This window comes from Telmatherina bonti (assembly GCF_933228915.1).
Source record: "Telmatherina bonti genome assembly, chromosome: 10".
NCBI classification, from domain to species: Eukaryota; Metazoa; Chordata; class Actinopteri; order Atheriniformes; family Telmatherinidae; genus Telmatherina; species Telmatherina bonti.
Genome location: NC_136628.1, coordinates 5,509,406 through 5,532,286, shown reverse-complemented (window position 1 = coordinate 5,532,286; position 22,881 = coordinate 5,509,406). Strand labels below are relative to the sequence as shown.

The window sequence follows — 22,881 nt, the reverse complement described above, 5'->3', positions numbered from 1 at the left end:
ATTGGGAGCCCCCCCCCTCTGAACCCAAATGGTGTTTTGTTATTGGACTTCTGTGCTCGTCATGGATTGTCTATAAGGAACACATGTTCTAACATCAGATTGTCCATATGTGCACCTGGCATCAGGACTCCCTGGGCCACAGTTCGATGACCGATTTTGCAGTCGTATCATCGGACCTACGGCCACATGCCTTGGACACTCGGGTGAAGAGGGGGGCGGAGCTGTCAACTGATCACCACCTGGTGGTGAGTTGCCTCAGATGGTGGGGGAGGAAGCCGGTCAGATCTGGCAGGCCCAAACGTGTTTTGAGGGTCTGCTGGGAACGTCTGGCTGAGTCCCCTGTCACAGCAAGCTTCAACTCCCACCTTCAGCTTTAAACATGTCCCGAGTGAGGCGGGGGGCGTTGTGTCCGAATGGGCTGTGTTCCGTGCCTCTATTGTTGAGGCGGCCAGCCGGAGCTGTGGCTGTAAGGTCGTTGGTGCCTGTCGTGGCAGCAATCCCAGGACTCGTTGGTGGACACCAGCAGTGAGGGATGCCATCAAGCTGAAGAAGGAGTCCTATTGGGCCCTCTTGGCCTGTGGGACTCTGGAGGCAGCTGATGGGTACAGACAGGCTAAGTGGCATGCGGCTTCGGCTGTCGCCAAGGCAAAAACTCGGGCATGGGAGGAGTTCGGCAAGGCCATGGAGAAAGACTTCTGGATGGCTTTGAAGCGATTCTGGTCCACGATCTGGCAGCTCAGGAGGGGGAAGCAGTGCTCTGTCAACACTGTGTACAGTGGAGATGGGGAGCTGCTGACCTCAGCTTGGGACGTGGATCGGTGGAGGGAATACTTCGAAGACCTCCTCAATCCTACCAACACCAACACATCTTCCGATGAGGAAGCAGAGCTGGGGAACTCAGGGATGGACTCTCCTATCTCTGGGGCTGAAGTCGCTGAGGTGTTCAAAAGGCCATTGCATGGACATTGGGGACAGTACCGCTAGGCTGGCAGACTGGGGTGGTTCTTCCCCTTTTTAAGAAGAGGGACCAGAGGGTGTGTTCCAATTACAGGGGAATCACACTCCTCAGCCTCCCTGGTAAGGTCTACTCAGGGTTCTGGAGAGGAGGGTCCACCAGATAGTCGAATCTCAGATTGAGGAGGAGCAGTGTGGTTTTTGTCCTGGTCATGGAACAGTGGACCAACTCTAAACCCCCTTTGGGGCCTGGAGGGGGCATGGGAGTTTGCCCAACCAGTCTACATGTGTTTTGTGGGCCTGGAGAAAGCGTTCAATCGTGTCCCCTGGGGGCTCCTGTGGGGGGTACTCCAGGAGTATAGAGTACCGGACCCCCTTGTACAAGCTGTCCGGTCCCTGTACGACATGTGTCAGAGCTTGGTCCGTATTGCTGGTAGTAAGTCGGATTTGTTTCTGGTGAGGGTTGGACTCTGGCAAGGCTGCCCTTTATCACCAATTCTGTTCATATGGACAGAATTTCTAGGCGCAGCCGAAGTGTTGAGGGGATCCGACTTGGTGGCCTCAGGATTGGGTCCCTGCTTTTTGCGGATGACGTGGTCCTGTTGGCTCCATCTAGTCGTGATCTCCAGCTCTCACTTAAGCGATTCGCGGCCGAGTGTGAAGCGGCTGGGATGAGAATCAGCAACTCCAAATCTGAGACCATGGTCCTCAGCCGGAATAGGGTGGTTTGCCCTCTCCGGATCGGGAGTCAGGTCCTGCCTCAAGTGGAGGAGTTTAAATGTCTCGGGGTCTTGTTCACGAGTGAGTCAAAGATGTAGTGCGAGATCGACAGACGGATCGGTGTGGCAGATCAGAGCAGAGTCTGCAATGCAGACTCTGCTCCGATCTGTTGTGGTGATGAAGGAGCTGAGCCAGGAGGTGAAGCTCTCGATTTACCAGTCGATCTACGTTCCTACCCTCACCTATGGTCATGAGCTGTGGGTCGTGACCGAAAGAAGGAGATCTCGTATACAGGCGGCTGAAATGAGTTTCCTCTGCAGGGTGGCCGGGCTCACCCTTAGAGATAGGGTGATCCAGGAGGGGCTCGGAGTAGAGCCGCTGCTCCTCCGCATCGAGAGGAACCAGTTCTGGTGGTTCGGGCATCTGGTCAGGATGCCTCCTGGACCTCCCTGGTGAGGTGTTCCAGGCACGTCCCTCTGGGAGGAGACCCCGGGGAAGACCCAGGACACGCTGGAGGGATTATATCTTTCTGCTGGCCTGGGAACGCCTCGGGATCCCCTCCACAGAGTTGCCAAATGTGGCTGCGACCCGACCCCGGATAAACGGCATGAAGATGAAGATGAAGATTTGCTGCCAGGACACACAGCCAACATGAACAAGGCCAAGACATGGTAAAAAAAAGCAACTTAATATTTCCTGCTCAGTTCCATCTTTTTGGAAAAAAATCCCTTCTCATGCCTATTTCCACATGAAGACTTGAACACTATTTCCTCATAATGTTTTGTTTCTTCTGTAGGAGGTGTGGGAGTATTCATGCTACAGAACTACAAAGTGTGGATTCTACAACATGATGTCAACTCCTTCTGTGAGGACTCCTGTTTCAAGGAAAAACTTGAAGTTTTTCCCTTTTCTAAACTGACCAAACTTAACCTGCTGTTCCCGGAGCCAAAAGTGAACTAATCAGTAAGTATAACTGAGACCTGGGGCCTCATTTCTAAAACTGATGACTACAGGTAGCGTGCATAGGGAGAACTGAAAAGGGGAAAAAAAAAACCAAAACAAAAACTTCCCGATTTATAAAACAGTGCGAATGCACAGCCCGCATCCGTTTCCCTTCATAAGGGAGTATCATGTCAAACCCACAAGATGGCTGTAAAAGGTCAGGTAAACACCCCTGACGAATATTAAACTACTTCATTTCCATGATGGCTCAGCTGGTAAATAAAAAACAAAAAAATGAATTTTCTGTAATTTTCTGAGGTAGAATATCTAACAGACAATGCTTTAAAATGTAAAAATATTTCATCTGGTGCAGGTGGGATAAACATCACCAATGCCAGAAAGGCAGAGGAGTGTCAGCAGGTGACAGATGCTGTCAACGTGTCTCATCAGACAACCAGACATTTTCAGAAAGTATACGGAAGGGGTCAGACATTAAGGTGGAGGGAAAAGGCGCTTTGCTGTCCACGGGGGGAGTCTGCACACCATAGAGTGAGGGGATGTTGCTGCCCACTCCCTCTTATTAGAAGCTGGCAGGAAAACTGACAAGTCCACAGGTAGGTAGGAAACTGGGAACCTTGTGCGCCAGAGGCCCCAGAAGATGTTGCAACCAAATTATTTCTTTGTTTTAGATTGTAAATTGAACATGAACAGACATGCGAGATGCTTCTGATTCTAATTTATATCCTGGTAAAATCCTGTTCAGGGCCTCATTTATCAGACATAGGTTGCGTGGGATCTATACTAAGTTTACATACACCAAAATACTGAAAATGGAATATGACAAAAAAAAAGAAAAAAAAAGAAAAGAGCTAAGAGGTAGGTAGAGATCAATGTGTCTGTGATTGAGGTGCAGAGACGAAAAATATTTTGTTTTATCTGTATCCTCTTTTCAGTGATTTTAAAATTAAAACATCTTGACTCTGCGCCCCTGGCTCCCATTCCTGCATTTGCTTCCCCACTTCCACCATGTATTGTGACAGAAAACTGGAAATTGCTGCAAACTGTCTTTTAATGCTGGTCCGTTCTTCCACAGTTCAGGAAACTTCATGTGTTGAGTTTTCATTGTAAAAAACAGTTTTTCCTTGTCCAAAACAGCTGGTATTATTGTGCTCAGGGATAGCTAAGATGTTCCAGACACAGATAAAATGTCAAGATTTAACTTTACCCCATAAAACTTTGAGCAAAAAATGTTTCATATTCTGCATATCAGCCTACCTGTCAGCTAATTCCTGCTGGAAAGAGCCAGTTGCCAGAAACCCTAGACTTGTCAACAGCTGAGATGTACTGGGATTGTATGGTTCCGGTCAGTCAATCCAACACTGGACCGAATTCAATACAAATATGGAAGAGCACAGCTCTGGGGAATTTTGCTTATCAGCCAGTCGCTATTATGGACCAAGGAAAAATTTATGGGATAAAAAGTCTAATAGGTATATAACAAACAAGGGTCAAGTGTGGCTTAAATTCATTTTCTCATTAGTTGTGCTGCCAGTTTTTCTCTCTCCAAAATATTGCTATGCAAGGTTCAAAGTTGGGTCACCAGAACACACTTCATTCCATCTAGTTTGTATTTGTAAATAACAAAATTTTATCTTTTAGGCCCTGTTTAAGAGTTTAAGAGTTGCTGTATGTATAGCAAGGTCACAGTTAGCGTAGCGGTGGGAACATTCTCTCCCCTGCTGGAGGACAGAATTGTTTTAATTAATCAACAAAATGGGTCTTGAAACACAAACACAAGTGTTTTGCGTTTAAAACTGTACAGAATAATGTGAAGACAAAGATGGTCAGACATGATCTGTTGGGATGTCAGCTGGCAGATGAAGCAGCAATTGATGAATTTCACACATTCTTGAGAGCCAATACCAACAGCATGGTGCCGCTTGATTGGTTTTATCGTTTTGTGAACTGTGAGAGTCCAGCAGATGTTTGGCATCATCAGTGTCAACAGTTCGTTAAACACTTAGTGACAGAGAAACAATTCAAAGTCTGGTGAGTTTGTCTGAACGTATGCCACATTTTCCTTTCCTCCGCTACTAAAATTGCGCAATGTATCAACGATGCTGGATCTCATTGACTTTCAAATGTGACAGACAGAATGTGTTTTTCCTCCTGCTGAGTCATCAGGCCTTGTTTACTGATGGGGCTTATGAATCAGTGATTTTGCTCTGAACGAAAAGAGCAGAACTGCGGGAAGCTCAGAGTCACAACCTGACAGGAATCATTCCAGCCAGACAATTTAAGGATTAAATACAAGCTCAAGATGAAAGAAACATCTGAGGAATGTGATTAATTAAATAAAAAAATATATGAAACCCACATAAAAAGCGAAGTGTTTGGATCCGGAGAGCCCGCCTTCATGAATGAATGAATGCATGCATGGATGAACTTTATTAATCTCACAGTGGAGAAATTCCGCTCCAGTACAACCTGTCTAAGATTAGGCAAAAAAATACATAAACATAAACAGGATTGGGCAGACTGCGGCAGCAGCCACTTAGCGGCAAACCTTACATTGAGATTGGAAATAAACAACATGAGGTAAACATGGGTTGGAAAAGCAAAAAAAAAAAAAGGAAGTTCCTCTGTACTGCCCTCACAGGGAAGTCCAGAAATTCAACAAAGAAAAACCTCACAAACAGAAAAAGCCCATATTCAGACAAATACAACAAAAGAATACACATGGGAAGGTGGGTGGGCTGGCATCTCCCAGCACAGCCAGTCAGTTTGCAGCCGAGAAAGGCGTGTCCAACCAAACTTGCTGTCCGTGAGAGGGGGGAAGGTCAAGGTCCGGAGAAGGTAGAGACAAATGGGTGAATTTGTCTGTAGCAGTGACTGTGCGTGCATGTGTGAATTCAGTGAATGAGTCTGTGAACTATTGCCCAGTTTATCCCAGTCTCTGCCACATTCATGTCTCTATAGTGACTTCTGTGGGCCCTTAACTCTCCAACTGCTCCCCGGGATCTGGAACATGGTATAGCCCACTGCTCTCTGGTACATCCACAGGTTGTTCAAATGCAGAGCTAAATTTCCATTTGGGGAACAATAAAGTAAAAGTCATTATTGTTATTAAGATAACCCCTCATACCTGACTAACTTATCACCTGAGATAGTTTATGATAATTTTTAACATTGATTAGACTCCATCTGTTTAAATATAAAATGAAAATGCATCATGAGAGGTCCATACTTCACAGGTCTACATCCTCCCCTCATGTTGCATTAACTCAACACTGCCAGTGTATGTCTCCTTCCTCACCTGATACATTCCCTTATTGTAAGACCTTTTCCCTTTCTACCTTTTGTTTGTATTTTTTGGTCAACAAAGATCTGTTCCTGGAATATGCTGCAGACAGGATTAATGAAATATCCAACATATATGCTGGTTAGCTTCACAGTTAATATGAGTATTTTACTATCAAGTATTTTGTTTGGACAAAAAAAAAGGTATTAAGATTTTTACAGTAACTCTGTGTTGATTTATATGAACCTATTGCAATAAAGCGGTTTGTTTAAGAAGTACTCATTTGTTGTGGAAATTTCGTTTTCCAGCTTACTCATCTATTTCATAATCCTCAGCATATGTTCATTTCTTATTATTGCTTTGTAAGCTTTCTGAAGAGGTCATGATGAACTTAAGCTTAGTTACACAGTATCTGCTTATTTACCTTACTGAGGTAGATAATGTGTAGAGGTGCTGAGATGTCTGCATCCAGAAATCTGGAATCTGATTAAACATCACACTCTCTTCCCTCGAAGAGGGTTTACGGCTAGGGAGTCAGGAGAATGGTGCCATTAGGGAGATTATAATTTAGAGGTCAGTTTGACCTAACCTTTAAAGTAACAACGGACTATTCTTTGTTTAGAATAACATTGATTTATGACATGAAATTGACATTCTTTAGGCAAAGGCTTAAAAGGTGGTTTAGTCTAGGACTCATTTAGAGATTTTCAGACTTCGGCTTTGTTGGCACTCTGAACTGTCTCTCCAAAATGCTATTTGTAATACTCTGTTCCTTCTTATTTTCTCTTCAATAAACTTTGTAATCTTTTTCACTTCAGAACCAGACTCCTCATCATTGATACAATTTTGAAGCTTGAAATTTGCCATTTAGCAAACACAATTGAAATAATAACTAGAAAAGTGCTCTTCTTGAAGAAGAACAAATGTGAATGCCCTTCTATGCTGAATGATTGATATGCAATTGCATAACCATTTGGAGAAGCAGCACAACTATGCAACTTAATTTATTGGAGTAATGCATCAGGAAATGCAAACATCTGAACAAGAGCTCATTTCTTTAACCACTACACCAACAGAGCTCTCGACAGCGCAGAATGATCATAATTTTTTATCATTGGAATGGGAACGTTTCCCCCCCCCCCCCCCCCCCAATTCCTGCAATGTGTAATCGGCAAAAGAGCTTAAGATTTAAATGTGCCCTGAATGAGCTGAACAGTTTGATGTTTTCATGGTTGAAGTGAGGCAAAAGGTGTAGGAGGAGTAGCGTTTAAAACATTTTGCAGGAAAGATAAGAGTTTTATTTGAAGCATTTTAGGAACAACTTAATCAGTGTGAATGTGATTCATTGCGTTTGTGCCACTTCAGCCTATCGAATATCAAACTCTTTGGTACATTCATGACTTTTGTCATGGCAAACTTCTGTAAAATTTGAGATATTTAGCATTTTGTAAAAACAAATTCAGGCTTGTGATTGGCTGAAAGCCCTTCAAACCAAATGCGGATTAGACACTGAAAAAAGTGCAGCTCAGCTATTGGTCAGTTTTTGCACAATGAGCTGGAACAGAACTTCAACAGGGTTCAGAGCTCTGCACCAGTTTCCAGTGGCTGGTACATGGCAGCCAATCAAATACTGACAACTTCCATTAAGCTGAAGAGCTCAGGTTGCCTAAATGTTGCTTTATGTTGGGGATTTCACTGTCTGGAGCAATGATAAGTGTCTCGGTCTTTTCAGAGTTAAGTTGGAGACTGTTGTTGCTTCACCACTGTTTTACTTTTGAAAAACTTAAAGAGCCCAATTTGTGAGTTTCAGATGCTTTAAATAAACAGTGCAATTGGAGGTCATCAGCAAATAAGTGATAGGAAACATTCTTACACTGCTGAATAATCTGACCAAGAGGAAGGATGTATATTAAGAACTGAAGCGGTCCTAAAACAGAGCCCTCGGGCACACCACACAACAATCTACCGGGGATTAGACAGTGCGTGGCTGGTAGAAACACTAAAGCTTCTACCTAATAGGAATGAGGTAAACCACTGTAAAACTGGACCAGAGATCTCAATCAGGTTCCGCAGTCTTTCAATGATTGTCAACGGTGTCAAATGCTAAAGACAGCCCCCTAAATCAGGAGACATCATAATGTCACTAGACACTTTCAGTAAGGCAGTTTCTGTAGAGTGATGTTTACAAAACTCTGAATGAAAGGTGTCATGCTATGTGACTCTAAAAATTAAATCAGTTGCTTTGTTGCCACCTTTTCCAACATTTTAGCAAGGAATGGCAGTTTGGAAATTGGTCTGAAATTCTTAAGATCTGATTAGTCCAAGTTAGCTTTCTTGAGTCCTGGTTCCACAATGGCGTGATTAAATGAACTAAGAAATTTGCCAGAGGAGAGTGAAAGTTAAACATTTTGGTCACCCAACGCCCAATTGTTTGAGAGGCACCTGCCTGCAGACCTCCACTGTGAGGTCGCTTCCGGTGCAGGCTCCACTGTCAGTACGCCTCCACTGTCAGGACGGTCAGAACAGGAAACAATTCAAAATAAAAGCGCAAATCTGTTTATCGTACTTCCGGTTGATACATTTCAAAATATAATCGCAAATGCGCTTTCGTCTAATCACTTGCCTCTCAAATGATTATTAAGTAAGGATAGTTACGTTTTTGCCGGTGTGGGTTTGTTTGATTGCAACATAACTCAAAATGTTAACGGCAGATTTCCATGAAATTTCCAAGAGGTCCTGCCTGTGCAGGTGCAGGCTCCAATGTCAGGATGCCTCCACTGTCAGGACGCCTCCACTGTCAGGACGGTCATAACAGGAAGTGCAGACTTTTTTTTTTCACCTGCCTGCCGTTTATTTCAGAGGAGACCAGCAAGCCAGGATATCTGTCCCGAATAGCGGTGAGTTGATGATTTTGCGTTTCCACAAAAAGTAAATACTTAGTTTGAAATCTTCTTTGATAACATAGATGCTTTAAAATAGCAACATTAAAGAAGTCATTAATAAGGTGATGCAAATGATGGAATGTTACATGTCGGTGTGGGTTGTCGTTTTGATGCTAAGCGAGCTAACGCCAAAGTTAGCTTTCGGCAATGGCGGTTAGCGTCTTGTCCTTAAATTATATGTGATTATTAACTTTTCGGCGCATCACGTAAAGTAACTGTTCGCATTTGTTTGTATGTAACAATATACATCATTAGGCAATATACGTTAATTTAATTGAAGTTTATATACAATAATATAAACATGCATTTAATATCTTTTGAAGATGCATCATTCGATCGTTTGTGGAAAGCCTGCACTGGAACGCTGCACAACATGCTGCAGTAAGTTCCACTGCCCCTTCTGTCCAGTAAGCATGTTTAAACCAAGCCAACCAGCCAGACTTCAGAGGCATTTGGAGGTCCACATGAAAAATGCTGTTGCATTTAAAGGTAATTTCACTCCATTTTAGATTAAAGTTGTACAGACATGTATATATTTGCGTGTATTTGTGTCTAACCCTCACTCACATTAGTTGTGTGTCATTGTCTAATATAAACATTTTCTGGACCTACTCTTAGATAAGAAGATCTGCCGCTGCAATCTGAACTGCAGGAATGGGGGACATTATCATTGTCCTGTTTGTGACAATACCATAGTTAGAAGGATAGACATGGAAGCACACTTAAAGTCTTGTCCTATACAACAAATGTCCACCTCGGCTACTGCAAAGTCCAAACAAAATCAGGATTCATCCATGTCCTCCCAGCAACCGAGTTCATCTGTTACATCCATTCCTCTACTTCCACCAACTACAATATCCCCATCACCAGACCTTGTTGTGCAAAAAGATACAACCATATGTACTATTCCTTCTGCCCAATCAATTCAAACATCTACCATCCACTCCTCAGCAGAGACACATATGACACCATCATCTTCTTTGGTTTTCTCTGCTGCTGCACTTACTTCCCAAGAGACTCAAGGTCAAAAATCCAAACTTAAAAAAGTTAATTGTCCCCTCTGTACAGGTACTTATTTAAAGAGAAACTTGGCCAAACACATCCAGAGGAAGCACCGCAAAAAACTGAAGGATGTAACAGAAACTGATCATTTGTGTGGATGCCAAAAAGGGGATTTCTGCTGTCCAAAAAGGAGGGCATGGCTTTTCAGTTCCCATACATGTACAAAACAAAACCTGGGGTCGAGTACACAGGATTCAGTGTGAGTTGGAAGAATGCAACCAATACTCCAAAATGGCATCACGCAGTGGATTACCCTGTACACAATGTGAACACATCCGCTCTTTGCAATACTGTACAGACATAGCTACTGAAGAATGCCTCAGAGAAGAAGTGTTGACAGAAATGGTGCACTTAAAATTTTTTGGTGATACCAAGAAGTTAACCTGTATGAAAAGGCAAAAATATGCACAGGCAGCACATGTCCCTCTATGTGTTGAAGTATCGTTTGAGGAAAGCTCAAAATACCTTTGTTTTTCAGTCCATGAGCCAACTTTACATTATTACAGTCGTCTTGGAAGGATATTTGTAACATACAATTCATCAGTAAACACATGGCATTGCCCTTGTGCCAAACCAAGAATGTCATGTGCCCACAAAAATATTAGCAAATGGCATTTGTTTCAAACGAACCGGGATGTGTTCAGAACAGGAGAAATCAATACATCAAAAAAGCACCAAGATACTGTCTGTCCACCATCAGCAGAAGTCTTCAAACAAGTTGTAGAGTATACATACAGACATAGAAATCTTCCAGCTAACTTGCCAGATGACATTGTAAAACCAAGAGCACTCACAGACTATGTGACAGAGTTGCAACCATCAGAGACAGTTTGTGCAGTCTGTCCAGGGGCTGTAAATCTTGAAGAGTCAACCAGAATCTCCAGAAAAGCCAGAATAATTAGCATGAATGGGGTAATTGAAAGTAAGTAACTTGTGTTTTGCTGGCTATTGTGGAAATTGGCAGAACATGTAACACTATGTTAATGATGTATTCATGATTTATATACACCAGATGTATCAACCTATTTCCGGAGATGTCCAGTGTGTCACATGACCTATAGATACCAGGAATGGCAGGACACTCTGCATAACTTGGATGACCATATTGTATTGACCCTTGAACTGTGTGTCTACCTGAGACTTAACCTACAGGTATTTACAGTATACCGTTTATGACAAATACTTGAATACATGTGTTGGCACATTTGTCATTATAATCTTACATTGTTGTTTTTTTATTTTACTCTGCATCTTCTACAGAACAGTGTCTCAGTGTCCAAGGTATTAAGTGCACTTGAAGGCCTGAGGAAAGTGACAATTCCTGCCAAAGATAAGGTTCTGCATGCCTACTGCCACTTTGAGGCACTGACAAGCCATGAGTACTCTTTCTCTTGTGTTTCCTGTGGCTACTATCCTCCAGTAGTTGTAATGGACCTCCACAAGAAAGGAGTGTTTAACTTCCCTGGTAAGTCACAGTATCTTCTGTGTTGGGAATGAATTATCTCATATTATTTGCAAAACTAGTGAAATGATTTTGTATTTCAGTGAGTGACATTAAAGATACCCTTGAGAACTTCACTGGTGAAGTTAACATTGAAGAATTCTGGGACTCTGTACAGCTGGAGATGATTTCTCGCGGGTTTGTCCAAAGTATGTATAAATGTATTGTTCTGTAAATTAGTAATTACTCTCACTTAATGATCCAATGCATTTAAGCATATTAAGAATGTCTCACATACTTTTCACAGGTGGTGCAAAGAACAGCTTCAGTGTAAAGCCAAGTTTGGAGTACTGGGGCCCGTGGATTGGAAAGAATACGCGTCAGTCTGAGATGGCGTTAAACACAGAATTTGAAAAAGCTTCCTCAGCAAAATCCTCCACTGAAGCTGAAGTCAGCATGGTGTCAGAGGACCGACTGGTGGACGAGCTCATGAAGCAGAGGTAGAGTTGTTGTGTATGAACATGAATATTTGTTTGAGATGCATTGTGTAGTAACATCTTCCTTTATATCTTGTCTGTATTTCAAAAGGTTTCAACTGTGCGTAAACTGTGTAAGGCCTGCAATTTGGATGTGAAGGGATCACGGATGGATCTGATTCTCAGACTTAGGCAAGAGATGAAGACACGACACTCTTACGACAAGATCTTTCAGAAAATCTGGGGAGCATCTGGTAAAATTCACATTTAATATTTAACTGCACAACTACATAATAATGTCTGCATGTTTATTATAAAACTTTTTAAAATTTTCCATTGAAGGTGGGTGGTCAGTGGTTCTCTGTCCACATGGTGTGGTGTACAGTTTGAAGTTTAACCTGCGTGCAGAATCTCCACGAGATTTTGCTGACCTTCTTCTATCCTGGAAACACCTGCCAAATGTCATTGTTTATGACTTTGCTCGGGGTCTGGCAACTCATGCCAACCTGCGTTGGCCACCTATGATACCTTTCAGACCACATGAAGGAAGATTGGCGGCATCGACACCACAGAACATCACAGAAGCTCAGCAGAACAAACTCCAGATCTCCCTGCCATGGCTGGTTGAAATGTTGCAGAATCCTGATAAAAATGGGCATCCATGCACTGGCTCCTCAGACCACTATGTCTTGTATGACAAATTCCATGAGACCAATACCAAAGACCCACAGGAAGTGTTGAGGAGGATCAACCTAGTTCCAGAACTTCAGGGTTCATTGAATAGCCAGGTGGCCGAGCAATTTTTTTCATGTATGCGCAAAAACAACTACTTCCTCAATAACATGGCACCCTCAACACATGTTTTTTTGATGAGAAACCTAATACATCACAGAAACAACAAAACAAATGCTGAGCTTTTAGAAAAGCAACTAAGGAGAGGACGTGACTCACACCGCTTGCAAGACATCACTCTGGACAAATTTGGACAAGCAGTATTTGGTAAAAACTCATTTAAAGACAAGTTTTGTTTCTTTGTTGTGATTGAAAATATAATGCTTATGTTGCTTAATATTGACTTCTTAAACCTCAGGACCCCCAGCACCCTGTATGCCTACACAGCATCATCCTTTAGCAGCTGGAACACCTCAGCAGCTACATGGGCTCCTTATTGACCCAAACACAGGTAGGCAGTATGTTTTCATAAAATCCACACAAAAAGTAAAAAGTACAAAAAATATGAGCAAAATTTTATTATTTAATTCCATTTTAATAGACACCAAGGTCTGTGGACCACATTGTGAAATAATCACAAAAAGCGAGAATTTGAGACCATGCCGAGCATCATGGACCTTCAAGCTTCATCCGGCCCAAGAGCAGCTGGTATGTATTCTTAAAAGAAAGCAACAGCTGTGTGATTATATTAGACAGAGCTACGTGCTTCTCATCTCAAAGCCCTATCACCCAGGTTCCTATGTTATCAGTTTTTATTTTACATTTGTTATCATTTTGTTTTTTTCCCAACAATCAGCTCAAATATGTATTGGACACTGACAACCCTGCAGGCGAGCTCATTGTAAAAACAGAAAAAAGTTGCCTGACCCGAGCTGACTTCTGGGGGCTTGGATTGGACAAGGAGATGGAATCAACCGTGAGTCAACATCTGGACCCATTTCATTGTCAGCTCATTGTGTTATGACGTTGCTAAGTTTTGCTTTGTCCTTGGTTTGCAGATAGGAAATGCTTGCTTCGAAGTCATTGAGAAAATTGCTCAATCCCAGGTATAAAGCATAAATATTGGTTTTGGAATATACTTTTCCTTTTTATTCCATGTGGGTATTTGCTAAGATTTGAAATATGTTCCACAGGGGAAAACCATTTTTGTGGCTGATCTCTATGTTGTACCAACCTGGAGAAAACCAACATCATGTGATCCACTTGCAAGCTTACCTGTAAGCGCTACATGTCCTAAGGTATGAATTTTGTTAAGATATGTCTAATGTGCTTTACCTGTTTGCTTTTGAATTTTACTGTCTATTAGAGTGATGCTTCATTCAGAGAGGCCGTTGTCATTCCTGTGTGGAAACCTGGGCATTTCCTGCTCTCTGTAAGTAAGAATGTTTGCTGTAACAGGGGGGTATGTATGTCATGAAATGTTAATAGGAAAAGTTAACAAAAGTATGTTAATTTTTTATTACAGTACTGTTGTTGTGTTTTGTGTTGTGTTGTTTTCCTCTGACACATTGTTGAGTACGAATGTCACTAACTACAATTACAGGTTTTAAAACCAACACTGAGAGAAATACTGTTTCTTGACTCAAAATGTGCTGAAGCACCATTTGGATTTGGCGATGAGGAGATGAGGGGACTGCTGAGGTTTTAAACAAAAAGTTTTCAGTGTGCTTTTTGGCGTTCATGTTCCAAAACTGTTCTTTTTTTTTTTCTTTTTTACCAGGTCATGTTCAGATCTGTGTGACAGCCTTTATATTGTGCTACACACACACACACATATATATATATATATGTATATATATATATATATATATATATATATATATATATATATATATATATATATATATATATATATATATATATTTAATTTATTTTTTTTTGTATCAAACCATAGTTATAAATTTTATATTAGTTTTACACATTTAACATGACCACCTATCAATATGTATATATTTCACACAATTGACTTAAGAAACTGGCACAATTAAAAGGAGAATGTCAGCATGAAAGTCTGCATGAAAAAATTTGCATGAAAAGATATGCATGGTAGATCTGTTCCTGATTTAAATCACTGATGCATGTTCATCCGAACAGTCCTTATTTATAATTTTATTGACTTTTTTTTTTAATCTATTAATGCATTTGTCCTTTAGAAAACTGTCCCAGTCACTAAATCCTGGCAATTGGACAGAGACAACTGGATTACAAATTCAGGTAAAAATATAAAGAATGTAAAATATATAATAATGTCTTATAATAGTTGAATACTTAATACTTGAAAATAACACTTACCTATTTGATTTCTTAATGATACCGAGGGTTTTCCACGGCAGCTGTATGGGATTGACTGTGGCATCTTCATGTTGATGGTAGGAGACATTATTTGTTATATATTAATTATTGGTGTAATTCTGTGTGGTTTAAGAAGATAAAAATGGCTGGTTTTATCCTTAGTATGCTCTTTACACCACACTGGATGCTCCCTACGACTTCTCAATTGTAAGTAGATTCATGCCGTCAAACTAAACTCAAAATTACAACAACTAAGTTTTTATGACAGTGTGTTTTTTTTCTCTCTCAATTTATTTAGATGGACATGCCCCTTCTGCGACAGCGGTGGTGTATCATCCTCATGGAAAACTTTGACCTTGGAAGGTGAGACTGCAAAGGTTTGGATGCTTTAATAGATTAAATTTGTCATAAGAATATTTTAAATTGATTTCTATTATTTAATCATTTTTTTTGAGACATGGAAAGCTGTTTGCCCACTGGACAGATGCATCAAAGGCCCTCCTGCGAGGTGAAGTGCCACCAGTGTTTAGGATGACGAAGAGGAAGCTGAATGAGATAACTGAGGCCAGATTTTAATTTTGTTTGAGTTCCAAGTACGCTTTTCTTTTGTTTCATGTCAGAAACCAACATTTATTTTTTTAAAAATCTTTTTTTTTTCTGATTACACAGCAGTTGTGAGGTTGCTTTAGTGAATATGTCATTCACAAGTTCAGGGCAGACCTGCTGTCTGCAATATAAAAATATAGTCTCTAGATAATGCTTGATTGGCCAGAAAAATGTTTGTTGAGCTCTGTAATACGTCCATGTGTACTGATTAGAGGAGGACACTGAAGGGATCTTTTCTTTTTATTTTTTGAATCTTGTGTTTTGAATATTACAACTGATCTTTTTTTAAATGTCAGCAGGCTGAGGTGTCACGCAGACTAGACAACATGGACACACCAGTGGAAGGGGGAGGCTTTTTCACAGTTTTTCACACAATCAATTTTTTTTCTTAGATAACAATAGTGGAGCAGATATGGCACAGATGTCTTTTCCACAGGACTCGGTGGTCGATCGCATTCTCCGGGATTGCATAAATGCAGCTGAGTGGGTTGAGAACAACAAACAACTTTTCTCTGCTAAAGTGGACCTGCCTGGTGTTCTGTGCATGGGGAAGGAGCACCAGGCTGAGGCTCTTCTGCAGTATGGAAGAATGTCTCAAGAGGACGAAGTGGATGATCATGAAAAGGAATCAATCCTGGAGCCGTTCAAGTTTAAATTTTACAGCACTGAGGACATGTGGAAGTTCTGTGAGGAAATTATGGACAAAAGAAATTGTTTGGCCTATTGTGAATGTCTCACACGTGAGTGAGTTTGTGTTCAAGAATAAAGGACTACAGAACATTGGAGCATGTTGTAACTTGACGTTATGTTTTTCTCGTTGATGGATTAATAATTAACTTAGATTGTATTGTAGATATAAAAAAAATAGGGTTGTATGTAGTGGTACATAGGTGTTACAGCAGCACAAGAACATAATTAGCTTCTACATGGAACCAAAGAAAAAATGTTACAGTGGTAAAGAAGAAAAATATAACTGAAAAACTCATTTTAAAAAATGTAGCAAAAAACCAGTGCAATAAAGAATAAATATTATGAAAAGGCAGTAAATGACTAAATACTGTAAAGTATACAATTAAATATTAGATTATACAAATGGCAATTTAAACAGAAAAAAACTTGCTGCCACTAGCACTACAGGACAACATCTGTGTCCAACCAGACTTGCAGCAGTCTGTCACTTATCTGTGCGGTTTGATTTCCTGCTTGTGTTCTTACTCTGATGTACGTCACTTTGGAGAAAACCATCTGCTAAATAACAGTAGAATAGAAAAGAATAGATGATCGGCAGGCAGAGAAAAGAGCAGAAAACAAAACACAGCCCTGTGGCAGTCCTGTGTTTCAAACTGATGCTTAATATTTGAAAGCATTAGACCTTTCTGAGGCCTGCCCTTAGAAAGTTCCCAATCCGTGAAACAATGTTGGGTGGACTTGCAAGTCTAATTGGCAATGAATCAAGCGGCATGTGGACCATGTTAAAAGCAGAGGTGTATGAATAAAATCCTGGTGTGTGGATGTGCAGAATCCAGATGTTTGGTGAGTCCAAAAGTGTGAGGCAAACTCTTATGTATTGTTTTATCTGACAGGATATTAGAAAGCTGATGTTTCAAAGCTTTCAAAGAATATAATATGTTGGCATATGAATATGAGTAAAAAATTAGTATACCATGATTACAAATATTTAAATATATAGATACTTCTTATATAAATAAATATATCAAGTATAAAAGACAATTTCTGCACAAGCTAATGTCTTTCTTTGCTCTAAATTGTTTTCATTGATTATTGACCTTTTCAAGATCCTCAGCTTTATAGTAGGTTATAAAGATAACTGAGCTCAGATTCATGTCAACCACAGTTTGTTTTTCAAGTTCTAAAGCTAACCAGTGCAATAGATATTACTAAATGGCAAAAAACGTTTTTAAAAAGTAGGATGAATGCTTCAGTTGCAGAAATCTAAAGCTTTATTTTATTTTTTTAGAATTAATACAAACTGGTTGTGTGCAGCATAGAAGGAAAACAGGGGGGGAAAAATGAGCGCAGACCTCGGTTAAGCCCATAGAGGCTAGACTGTAGGTCAAGTCAACACAACCCCCCCCCCCCCCCCAAAAAAAAAAAATGATTCGGATCACCACCAGATTTAATCAACTGTTCCTGGTCCCAGAAAGGAGATATCCTGAAATTTCATGGAAATCTGCCGTTAACATTTTAAGTTATGTTGCAATCAAACAAACCCACACCGGCAAAAACGTAACCTCCTAAGTGGAAGTAAGAAACTGACGTTTACAATATAAATAAATTAAAACAAACGATATTTACAATAGACAAGGAATTTCAGCTCTCATGTACTTAATCATTTGTGAGGCAAGTGATTAGACGAAAGCGCATTTGCGATTATATTTTGAAATGTATCAACCGGAAGTACGATAAACAGATTTGCGCTTTTATTTTGAATTGTTTCCTGTTCTGACCGTCCTGACAGTGGAGGCGTACTGACAGTGGAGCCTGCACCGGAAGCGACCTCACAGTGGAGTTCTGCAGGCAGGACCTCTTGAATTGTTTCAAAGTCATTAAGAAAATGCTTTAAAGGAGTTGTATTGTAGCCACCATTGTTGTTTGTTTTGTCAGGGATAATGACCAAGAGTTGTCCAGACCATCATCCTCAGCACATCCGGCAGAACGGTGTGCCTCAACTCACACCACCCATCAGCAGTCTGAAAGGTATGTAATTTTTGTTATGTTGAAGAGTACATAATATGGAGTGTTACAAAGAATTCTGTTAAAACTTAAGTATTCTTTATCTTTCCCAGCAGTGATGATGACTACGACTCACCTAAACAGAGTCAGAAAAAGAGAAAGGCTAAACTGGGGACGGCCAAAGGAAAACCTGGGCCTTCAACAGAAGAGGAAATGTGGCATGGCAGGAATGTTGAAGACACAAGTCCTGACACCTTCAGGTTTGTGCCTGCCAGAGAACCTGGACTAATGTTCCAGTGGACAGCAGCTTGGTCTCCGCTGTCACTTTTCCAGCTTAGCTTTAGCTCTTCAGTCATCACCACAATAGTTGAAAACACAAATGGCAACGCTGCAAAACAGAAAGATTCTGGCAGTAAGTTTCAATGGAAGGAAGTAGCTGTTTGAGAATTGTATCTCTTCCTCACCATTTTTATTTTCAATGGTATTGTCAGGGTACACCACAGAGCTAACTACTGGAGAAAAGAATGGCCTTACTACTTTCAGTTTCCATCCGACAGCACAAATGTGAGGCCATCTTATGGTCATTGCACCTCAGCAATGTAAAGGATGATGAGGACAACGAGCGAAGAAGAAAAAATTCAGCAAACGATCGGCTAGCAAAAATCAAGTCCCTCTACAATCAGATTGTGACTGCCTACAAGGCTAACTTCCAGACTTATAGGAACATCAGTATAGATGAGAAAATGGTGGCATCTAAGGCTAGGATCAGCATGAAACAATACATGAAAGACAAACCCACAAAGTGGGGATTAAACTTTTTGTACTTGCTGATTCAGCTACAGGCTTATGAATAGAACTTTTTTGTATACACGGGTAAAAGTCAAACAAAGTCCGGGTCCTTGTTACTCATCTGTCATAGATGTTATACCATTTCCTTTACTTGGTACAGGTTACACATTATTTTCAGATCATTTTTGTACCAGCCCTGGCCTCCTTTGTGATTTCTATCAGAAACACATGGGCTTTTGTGGTACCATGAGTTTCCATGTACAAAAAAAATAATTTTACTGAAAAGGCTGAGGGGGGAGATGTGCGCTGGATTAGGAGAGACATACTGCTCTTTGTAAAGTGATAGATACTCGAGAGGTCACCATTTGCTCTACAAGGTCTTTCCTTCAGTGGAAAGACTGCACAATGCAAATTAAAGGAAGCTGGGAAATGGAGGACAAAAGATCAGCCTGTTCCAGATGCTGTGGTGGACTACAACAAGAACATGGGTGGTGTTGACCTATCTGATGCGCTCATTGGCTACTATAGTGTTCACCACAAGACAATGAAGTGGTATAAGACTTTTTTTTTTTTTACCATTTCTTAGACATTGCTATAGTAAACAGTTACATTTTGCCCGAGGCACTGGGAAGAAACACAACAGAAATGCTGAAGTTTAGTGGAATGTCACCAGCATCACCATCATCGTTATCGTCACCCAGACTCAGCTGTTTACCACAGTATATTGGCTCTGATGCCACGCAGTCCATAAAGCACTGCAAGAGGTGTCAAGCTGCTGGGTGAAAACACCCATTATATGTGCCTCACATAAAAAAAGAACTGTGCATGATGAGCCCAGACAGTGATCAAGGCAATATGTAAATATATGCTGCCAATTGAAGTTTTTTTTAAAGAGTGTAAATAGTTCCTATATTCACAAACCAACTTTTTCAGACCTGTAAATTAAGTTGGGTATTTTCTACCCTTCAATAACCAAAAAAATTAAAATCTTTACTCATGGTGCCAAATTGTGCCATTTTGAAAATGCCTGACCACCTCTTTACGAAAACCCCTGTAACTTTCTTGTGCTTCACTTCAGCTCCACAAAACTTTGCACACATACTTTCCACATGTTGAGGCATGTTTTTCTGTGTCTTTTTGTCTACTGTAGCTATTTTTACAGCTTTTATATACTTTGAAATGCAAAAAATGTTCTGGTGAGGAAAAAAATGTGAACATTTTCTCACGTTCCATCTTCAACTGCTATAAAATGGTAACAACTGTGGTGATGATTTCACATTTAACTGTACCAAGTGTCTCCTTTCTTGCAGCTGGAATATCTTATTAAACAGGAATAAAAACTCCCATGTAAACGCACAGAATATTGCTTTCCATACACAGTATGCGCTCTATGCATATCATTTCAATCCCCCCCGCGCGCACACACACACACACACACACACCTGCCTGTCATCGGCCTGCAGGTTGCACTTTGTGTACAAAGGGAACACACATGCCCTCTATACAGATTCTGCTGACGTACATGGCTAACTGCAGGGGAGCTTTCGTGATGGTGATAGTGCAAAAGCTCAGCAGGTGATTTGTGTGTGTGTGTGTACGCGTGTGTGTGTGTGTCTGTCTGTGTGTCTTTCCATTAGCAAGGTGAATGTTCAGCACGATTTGCTCCTGAATAAAGTCGACGTCAGTGGTGTGATGCCAACAAACAAATCAAAGCCATCAAAGAAGAGCTGGAAGGCTGGAGGTCTTCTGTGGTTTTATTCCTGGCTCTTCCCGAGTTCATGCAAGGCTTTAGGTTGCCTGCATGTTGTGTTACTATGTTTTTGTAAGCAGCGGGCGGTGTAGGTGGATGAGAGAAGGACAATCTCTCACCGAGGGGTTATGTGGTTCAGAAACACAAAGATCTGCAGAGAGATGGCATCAAATATTAAGTAGAAAATCTGAACCTCATGCAAATTCAGTTTCTCTCAGTCACATTTTCTGATTGCAGATCAGCATGAGAACACACACACACCCACACACACACACACTATAAAAAAATGCAATTGAACACTTACACTTAATATTACACTGCAGCTAATACATTAATAGCTACTGATATTTTTTATGGTGACAGTTCATTTATTATTCCTCCACCAGCAAAAAGAGACTCCTGCTGTTTGCAGCCAACCAGGAGCAACTACAACAAAAATACCAGCCATCCTCAAAGTGTTGTTTTATGTGGAGAAATTGTATATGATAAAAGTATATAAAACATTTGAAAGGACAATGCTGCCTCATATACTTAAGTATGTAAAGTCATGCCAATTCAAGAGGACTTTTCTCATTAATATTTTCCACATTCAGCATTCCAGATACAAAGTGAGGGGAATCTGGACAGCGGTTCCTGCGTTGGCTCCTGTGCTGGATGAGCAGTTTGTAATTGAGTCGACAGCATTGTGGTGTATTATGTTGCAGCTCAGCCAGACCACTGCTAGTCTAAGAGGATTCTTTGTTTCTTTGTTATTCCCGAAAATTATGCTTCTGTGTCATCCCACACAGAGATAATGAACTCTGGGAAAATAAAAAGTAAATGTGAACATGCAACAGGTTGTCTGAATTAAATCTGGGTAACTTCTAATTCTTTTTCCAAAGTTTGTGGTATTATTCTATCAGATTGGGTCCTTTCACAAAGATCAAACTGGGAGTAAATCATAAAACCTTTGGCAGAGTTTGAGATGAAATTGTATATTTTAGTCATAAAAACCATGACCAGTGTCAATAAATAATTAATTCTTTTTAAAATGCATTTAATGCCTTGAAAGGTGCTTTATAAATCTAATCTGTTTACACTTTTTCCAAAACAAACAAACAAACAAAAAGAAAAACGTACGAAAAATACAAACCATCCAGCTAAATATATAAAATTAAAATATAATTCTTTTGGGCCATATTGTATTGCTCATATAGCTTCTGTACTATTTCAATGTTTAAAAATGTAAAATTTGAAGTTTTTGATCCTTTTTGCAACCAACAACTGATTGTGCAGACAACCGTTCAGGGAAAGATTTGGTTTAAATGTTTGATTGAACTTAAAAACACTGGATTGTTAAGGGCAGTATTAAGTTTTGCTTGTGATTCATTTCTTACCTACTGCACCTCTTTACGCACAGCAGATTTCCCAGCAGTAAATAACATCTATTCAGCTGGTGTCCATCAGCCATGGAACCTTTCCACTCTCCACCCCACTTAGTGAAGAAAGAAGCCTTTTCATGCAGCTAATTCTCTCAGACAATAGCAGCCAAATCATTTCTCTGCAGGCTCAGGCTCTGCTAAAAGTATTGGGAAGTCATTTTGTCTGGGGAAAATGAACCCATCAGAATGTAATGCTCTGCTTGGGGAGAAAATCTTATTGGTTTCAACAGTATAAAAAGCATGTAGAGATAATATGATGAGGACAGAGGGAGGAGGATGTTACAGCCACATTTAAGTCAGGCGAATGAGGAAATCTGGCAGAAGTAGCTGGAAGCAGGTTAAAGAGTTATTCCATGTTTATGGAAAGAAGCCAGATTTTTCACACCACACACACATATTGATCCTTCGCTGGTATTAAACCACAACAAAAACAATTCTTTACATATTTCATGTGAACTGTGTTTTCTTACCTGGATGGTGGATGGTACTGCAAAGATCTTGAAACCATGACATAAATTTGGATTTTTGAGCTGTATAAACAAAACTGCCTTGACTTCTATGAGGATGCAATGAAAAAGGGCTTTGTGGCCCCTGGATTGATGTATTCCAAATGAAATGGAATAGCTCTCTGGAACTGGTAAAGCTAGGTTTAACGATATAGCGATGTACCATCCCATGTTGTCGATAAAGCAAGCCTAAATCTTCAGCTTAATTTACACACATTTCCCAAACTGCCCACCAAACTTTAAATAAAGAAAG

The 22,881-nt window shown here is 40.5% G+C and overlaps 1 protein-coding gene across 1 annotated transcript in view; it reads right to left on the bottom strand.

Annotated features, from left to right (window-relative positions):
* Positions 1 to 22,881, bottom strand: part of cadm1a (cell adhesion molecule 1a) — a 486,946-nt gene that overhangs the window by 42,200 nt on the left and 421,865 nt on the right. The gene's annotated exons all lie outside the window — the stretch shown is intronic.